This window comes from Limulus polyphemus, unplaced genomic scaffold, assembly GCF_000517525.1.
Source record: "Limulus polyphemus unplaced genomic scaffold, Limulus_polyphemus-2.1.2 Scaffold1089, whole genome shotgun sequence".
Lineage (NCBI taxonomy): Eukaryota > Metazoa > Arthropoda > Merostomata > Xiphosura > Limulidae > Limulus > Limulus polyphemus.
Window position 1 is genome coordinate 94,254 of NW_013666699.1, and position 8,216 is coordinate 102,469.

Here is an 8,216-nt window from a genome sequence, read left to right on the forward strand (position 1 = left end):
CTGTAGGGGCGTTATAAGGTGACCGTCACTCGCACTATTCGTAGGTAAAATAGTAGCTCAACAGTTGTCGGTGGGTGGCGTTGACTAGCTACTTTCCCTCTAGTCTATCACTGCTAAATTAGGGACGGCTAGTGCAGATAGTGTGTTTTTTTATTGTAAAATATTTATGCAATAATCACTGTTTAAGGGTTCATTTCTGTATTAACAATTTAAGTTACTATTTCGTTGAAAGGTTTATTTTTGTCATGTGGCTACTGGGGATTAATGTTAGAGAGCATGCCGTTTGTGTTGTTTGTTATAATGGGTCATCGGTAAGCTTATAGACTTACAGCGCTAAAATCCATGGTTCGATTCCCTGTGATGGACAGGGTGCGTGTAACCCATTGGTAGTTTTGCACTAAGAAAACAACATATATAAGTACTTTTTTGTGCTTTGCATTTCGGTGGTAAAGGGGTTATTTTTAATTTGTAATGTCGAATTGCCTATAATGTGTTAAAGGGCTTTTTTGTATTGAATTAATTATTACTGTTCATTGTTAAAGGGTCATTTTTGTTATTGAAGATTTAGTGTGTTATATTTATGCAAGCTTGACAATTTAATTCTGTGTTTGATGTTAAAAGGATTTCATATGTTTTATGTGATTTTTCAAATTTGAAGGGTTTATTTCACTGCACATTCGGATTTGATTTTGTTCAAGAGCATTTATTTGCGTGTGTGTAGTTTTGTTTTTAATATTATTTTTACTGTAATGTTACGATTTTTTATTTGTCTGTCTTGGTAAGTTCGTAAATTATGATTTTTAAAATAGTTTAACATGATGTCCAAAGCATATATTGCACACAGATTTTAGGAAAGCGTGACTGAACGTGTTTTGTACGTTAAAATGGATGGTACACGTGTAAATATATAATATTAATATCATATCGACAATAATTTACGTACCTAAATTCTTTACATGTTCGACAGATAGCAGCACGTCTGAGAAAAACATTTAGCGAACAAAATATCCATACAACATAAAAAGTAGTTCTAAATTGTTTATTGGTGTAATATTTAAATAACGCTAAAAGAAACAGACTTGATGAAATAAAAGTTTCTAAGCTAGTTTCTAGTTCAGGTATAGAAATAATTGAATAAAACTAAAAGATGAAACATATCGTAAAAAACTATGCCTGACTAAGCACTGCTTTGAGACTGCACAAGATGACATGGCTCATGATGGCTGATATGTTTTAAAAATAAACGACTTTGCGTTAGGCTTATAACAATGGAATGTTGGGTGTCTTAAGAATTTGATATGCTTGTGGGTTCAGAAATATTATTATAATTATTTATTTTCTAGATTGTTTAAATTTTGCTTTTCTTTAAAGAATATGAATATATTTTTTTACAAATAGGTGAAAATAGGCCATTTGCTCCACAGTCACATGAACGATCGAGGTCACAGTCAACTTCCCGAAAATTCAACTCTAATACTATAGTATTACTAATATTATTACTATAATATAATGTTTCTAGTATTAGTAGTGTGATGTTAAACTTTAGTTTTAGCAATTTAGGATAATTTTGTAAGTAGCAGAAATATTAGTAACAGTTTAAGAGTGATTAGGTACTTACTTTAAAGTCAAAAGTGGAATTTCATGAAAAAGAATTTAGCTTAGTTCGATGTGTAAAGCTTCGAAAAGTTCAGACTGTGCGTTGGATTTTTGGTTTAGCGGTCATGGACGGTCATACACATACTCGTAGCCCATTGAGGGGTGAGGTTCTCGTTGAAACAGCCCCTACTCCAATCAGTGCGTTAGTTTAGTAAAGTTTGAGCTATTTTAGCAGTACGAATTTAATATTAATCATTTTTATACGTAAGCCTAAATATACGTATATGTTATATAAAAAAGCAATAACTGAAACTTTAATATATAATTTTATTAACTGTTGGTACTATATGTATATATATATATATATATATATATGTTGTTATTTATATATAAATTATAAGCTTAGTGCAATTTCTCTTAAAATTTGCAAAGTGTGGTAAGCTTTTTAAGTTAAACCTAACTCAGTCAAACAAGTGTATCGTAATTTTTAAATAAAAAAATGTGTACGTAACTTCTAAACCCATGTATCATTATAACTTTTGTAAGTAATGCTTAGAATTTTAGAAAACTAAGTTACTTTAGGGCTCAATAGGCTAAGTATTAGTATTCCGACTATTCGTTGTTCACGAAACTCCATATACTAGTACTGCTACTAGTATACTATAGTTTGGATCAAATATTATTTGAATATGAGTCATTACAATTAATGTGATTAAGTAGGCTTAGGATTATGTATTTTAAGTGTACAAAAAAGTATGATTTGAACTTGGTTAGTTATACTGATCGATTCTTTTTCGGAAAACGTAATTTAATAATAAAGAAAAACACATAATTTTATGAAGCATTTTCTAAACGTTTTGAAATTGAAGATTCCGAAACGTTTAATAACAATAAGTCATTAAATGCTTCACGTAATTACGGTCGTGTTTTTCTCTTTGGTTAACTTTTTCATATGCTTAAAGTTAAAGAACCCAGTGTTTTGTATAAAATTAAAAAAAGAAATGACTAGTTTTAGGCTTAGATCAATCCATAAAAAAAACTATGCCTAACACGAACAAATTAGGCCTAAGTAACACCTTGCTAAATTGTTTACAGATGATTAACCTCAGTAACATTTTAAGTTTTAACTGCTTAGCTAAATTAATCAATTATAATAAATACATTTGAAATGGTAATAATTGCTAAACCAATCCTATCTTAAAACTAATTCATAAAGAAAGGGTATTAGTATTACCATTAAAACAAACTGGTATGAGCACTGAAGATTCATTTTATAGTGACTAGTGGTAATGGTACTGTAAATTGTAATTAAAATCTGGCCACTATTGTTTTTATGAAGATATTAAATCCAAATCCTTAAAACATTACAGTGTAATCAATTGTATTACTATTAAGATACAATATCTATAACTTTAGTATTTAATGAAGTGAGAAAATATTGACATATAACTTTCCTAAAACTGTTACTTGTGTTCGCAACCATTTAAATTATTTTTATCATGCATTTACACACAGCCATATCAAAATGTTTCTAATATAAAAACAAAAAGGTTTGATTCTTTTAATGTTGGAATCAGTAGTTCTACAAACAGTTGGGCACAAAACTACTTGTTATAGAATTGCAGGAAATCGAAAAAAATTATTTTTTCACTTTTTGCTTGCCTTGAATGTACTTTTTACAGCATTTTAGTACATTTAAAAACAAACATTTACTAGGAAACCTTTGCTTATTGCTCAGTACATTTTTTTATCATTAAGAAAGGTAGTCAAAACATGTTTTTTTTTTCTCCTTTAAGGTTAAAACTTGGATTCACTGAAATGTGCTGAAGGTGTTGGACACTAGATAAATTAAGGTAATGACTTGTTTAAGAAGTTGATATGAGGTGTAAATAGATTTATGAAATAAAATGAACATTCTTGCTAAGATACAGGGCTATCAATTGAAAATAAATTTTATTTATTTTAGAAGTACTCAATATGTAGGGTGTCTTCTGGGAGCCACCAAGTCCCCCCAGCAGATCTAGAGTATCATCCTGTTGGGGGAAGAGCAGAACCTCTGGAATCTCCTGATTTATGTGAATAGATAGTTGATTATAGTGCTGGGTGATCAGTGGAGTTTTTTATTGTCAGGCTCATTAATTGGTTATTCTCATGAGACGTGGAAAGTTGTATTTAAAATAGTAATGAATGGAAACACTAATTTTAATTAATTATTTTTGTGACATTGATTATTTTGTTTAATACTAATCAATGCTCATAGGTAACCTGTATCTGACAAGGACAACTGATACATGCTGTCAGTAGTGATCTATGCAATACATTACCCAGAAGCCATAGCACTGCCAAAGATAGAGACAGAGAGAGTAGCATAAGCCCTTTTTTGGAGTGTTCTGCAGAGTAAACTTCCCAAAAGAAGTAGTGAGTGAGAGAGGGGCTCAGTTTACCTTAGAACTGATGCAAGAAGTGTGCAGACTCATCAGTACTAGGCAGCTCTTTACCACTCCATACAACTCTAGATGTAACAGACTTTGTGAGAGAGACAATAGTCTTAAAGAGCATGCTGAAGAAGATGTGACAGAAAAGACCATATGACTGAGACAGGTACCTGCAGACAGTATTGTTTGCTTATCAAGAAGTCCCACAAGCAAGTACAGAATTTTCACCCTTTGAGCTACTGTACGGAAGAACAATATGAGGTCTGATGCAGATATTGAAAAACTGTAGACAGAAGAAAAGTCGGAAGTGAGGAACACATATCAGTATGTGTTAGACCTCAGAAACCGACTGGAGGAGACTTTTCAACTCACTCGAGAGAGTTTGTATGCAGCTCAAAGCAGTCAGAAGCACTTCTATGACAAAAAGGCGGTAAATCAATGTTTAAAGGTTGGACAGAAGATTTTAGCTCTGCTACTCACAAAAAAGAACAAACAAAACTCACCCTGTAGTGCAAAGAACCTTTTGAAGTACAGGAAATAGTCAACAGAATGGACCACTGGGTTGAGATGAGACATAGAAAGATATTAACAGCAGTGGTAAGCAGAAGAAAGAGTTACAAACGTGATTGAACGTGTTTTGTATGATAAAATGGATGGTACACGTGTAAGTATATAAATTTAATATCATATAGACAATGATTTACGTACCTAAATTCCTTACATGTTTGACAGATAGCAGCACGTCCTAGAAAGACATTTAGAGAACAAAATATCCATATAACATAAAAAGTAGATCTAATTTGTTTTATTGATAGAATATTTAAATAACGCTCAAAGAAACAGACTTAATGAAATAAAAGTTTCTGAGCTAGTTTCTAGTTCAGGTATAGAAATAATGGAATAAAACTGAAAGATGAAACATATCGTAAAAACTTTATGCCTGACAAAACACTGCTTTGAGACTGCACAAGATGACATATCTCATGATGGCTGATATGCTTTAAAAATAAATGACTTTGCTTATATGGCTTATACCAATGGAATGTTGGGTGTCTTAAGAATTTGATATGCTTGTGGGTTCAGAAATATCATTATAATTATTTATTTTCTAGATTTTTTAAATTTTGCTTTTCTATAGAAAATATGAATATATTTTTTTACAAAAAGGTAGAAATAGGCCATTTGCTCCACAGTCACAGTCAACTTCCCGAAAATTCAACCCTAATACTATAGTACTTATTGCTACTGAGATTGTTTGTGTGTGTGCTTGTCTGTCATTAAATACAGCAAAAACGGCACACAATAGCACCATATTTGTAATGAAATGAGAATAGAAAGAGAATAAAACAAGTTTCGTTAAAATCGGGCCACAAGGTTACCGAGTTAGCCCATTCTTTCGGGTCACTTTTATGAAAATTTCTCGAAGAATTTAGGTATACTAGATGGCACCTCATATTGGTTTATCTATCTATCTATTCGTTTTCCACCTGATAATCACTTTAAAAGATCTTCTATACAACGATATATGCACAACAGAAATTAAATGATGAGATGAAAATGTGTTATAAAGGCACGTAGAAAAAACAACAATAAAATGGGCTTACAATATTACTGACTATTTGCAAATAGTAACTATAGAGACGAAGTAATAAAATAAAAATCAAGTCGAGAACAATAACAAAAGTTAATAAATGAAAACTTCTCGCAGAGCATTGGTTATTATATTATTTCCTTGTCAATGTTCCCATCTTCATTAAAAGGCGTAAGATGATAAAAACAAGATCTTGAAGAACCTATCTATATACAACTAAAACTCTGAGATTGTTTGTTTGTTTGCTTATTTTTTCAGTTAAAAAATCGTTAACACTACCATTCAGGCTCTTTACGAAACTTCTTCGTTCAAATCTATTTCCCTGTCAATGTTCCCATATTCATTAAAAGGCGTAAGATGACAAAAACAAGATCTTGAATAATTTCTCAATAATGTGCCTTGGTTATGGTAGGTAATTAGAAGAAAAATAAAGTGTTACTGTTTCTTATTTGTAGAAGGTTTAACAGGAAAGACCACAACATAATGAACTAATTCATCACAATACCTGAAAACTCTGACTTCACTTTTTTGAAAACAATCAAATATCTTTTCTTGAATTCTTCATAACCTCTGAATAGTGGATGACCCAATAGTATTAGTAATGCAATGTTAAACTTTAGTTTCAGCAATTTAGGATAATTTTGTAAGTATCAGAAATATTAATAACTGTTTAAGAGTGATTAGGTACTTACTTTAAAGTCAAAAGTGGAATTTTCATGACAAACGAATTTAGCTTAGTTCGATGTGTAAAGCTTCAAAATGTTAGACTGTGTGTTGGTTTCTTGTGTGTAGTGGTCATACACATACTCGTAGCACATTGAGGGATGAGGTTCTCTTCAGCATATTTGTAAAGGTATTGAAATTTTTCCTGACCTCAAGTTGGGAAGACACGGTTACTTGTAATTAAAAACAAATATCAATTATATTTATTACTAATCAAGTTTTATGATCAATTCATATTATTTGAGTTTTATGACATCCAATTGTATCAGAAGTATTACCAGTTTCTAGATAAATGTGATTAACTCTACCAATTTACTGTGGTCTTGTCTGTTTAATAATACATTTTAGGAATAGAGCTGATTACACATATTTATAATACTTAATGTAACACATGCTCACAATATGATTATACAGTCAGATGAAAATTCATGAAGTTCTGTAATAAATATTTATACAAAATATTAAATCAATTACTAAATACCCTCCTTAGAGATAAAAAGACATTAAAAAAAACAGTTGTACATTATTTATTATAAATTATTTATGCTTCAAAGAACAAAAACATTTCACAATTGTCATGCTTGATCAATAAGAGCTGGGTGATAACTAGATTAATCTATATAATTGATTGCAAGTGGTCTGATCAAGTTCACAGCGGTTACCTTGGTTACCTTCCCTCTAGGTATTGTCCTTCGGCAGATGTCACATTACCTGCATAATCTTTTCTATTTCCGCTGACCCCAGCCAATTGAAATTGCTGATGATTCTGTCTGCTGTCCTCTTTGCTCCTAGGTGTCCTCCCACAATCAATTCATGAGCCAACTTCATCACTTGAGTCCAGTATTCTGTTGATACTATGATCTGTTTAACTTCCCCAGTATAACTGTCTTGATAGATCCAGTACAGCACTCCCTTCCCGTCCTCTAATCTGTAAGTCCATTTCCTCCTTTTTTTGTGCTCGACTTTCTCCCGGGTACTCTCCCAAAGTTTGTGCAATGAAGAATCTTTCTTCTATGCTTCCTTCAGTTCCTGTAGACCTACATTCCAGATGTTGGGTTTTGATACTTGCAGGGGCTTGTTATCTTGCTTGCTCTTCTTTTCTTGAGTTCTTGTGGTGACTGCAGATGCCTCATAAGTCTATTTCTGTCTGGTTCCTCCAAATTTCTACTGGCTGATATATTGCCTATCATCAAGTCATAGATGGGTGTCTTCATACACGTAGCCTCAAGGTCTCCCATGTAGTATGGAGTGTCAATCTTTATTTTTGCTAAGGAAACTATCTTAAACTTAAAATTCACAGTCGTGTATATTTATGAGACAGACACGAACTTTTGATAAAGTAGTGGAAAACATCAGTTTGAGAGAGAGAGAGAAGATTGGGTATAGTTCTGGTATAGAAACCAAGCATGTAAGCCTCTCTCAGATCTGGCTGTACAGAAGATTATTTTGTGCTATAACAGCTTAATCTATCAAACTATGAGCTTCAGTGGACTTTTGGTGCACATAATTAGGTGTTGAAAAACTAAATTGAAATTGAAGTGATGACGAAAATACCGTGACTTAGCCAGTGAAGGGGAAGATAATGGCATACACTCTCTGGCTAATTATGATGAGTTGATGCCTAAACAACTAATCTGCTTGAATGAATGGCAACAGAAGAAAAAAAAATCAACTTCTTATTAATTATGGCTAGAAGTAACGGATAAAATGCAAGTGTTTGTGAAACCAAAGGCAGTTTTTACCTTGACTTTCTAAGCTATGAAGTGGTAATTTCTGGTAAAACTAGCTGGAGTACCCATCCCCTGGACGAGGTTATGTTAATTCATGATTAATGAAAGGTTATCTTAGGACATGAAAAGTTGCTTCCTTTA

General features: G+C 32.1%; 1 protein-coding gene across 1 annotated transcript in view; it reads left to right on the forward strand.

Annotated features, from left to right (window-relative positions):
- Window positions 1-2,249: 2,249 nt before the first annotated feature.
- The window catches only part of LOC106462074 (histone-lysine N-methyltransferase KMT5B-B-like), a 47,946-nt gene continuing 41,979 nt past the window's right edge, over window positions 2,250-8,216 (forward strand). The window contains exons 1-2 of the mRNA XM_022389210.1: window positions 2,250-2,349; window positions 3,393-3,449. The gene's annotated coding sequence lies outside the window, so the exon portion shown is untranslated. The remainder of the gene's footprint in view (window positions 2,350-3,392; window positions 3,450-8,216) is intronic.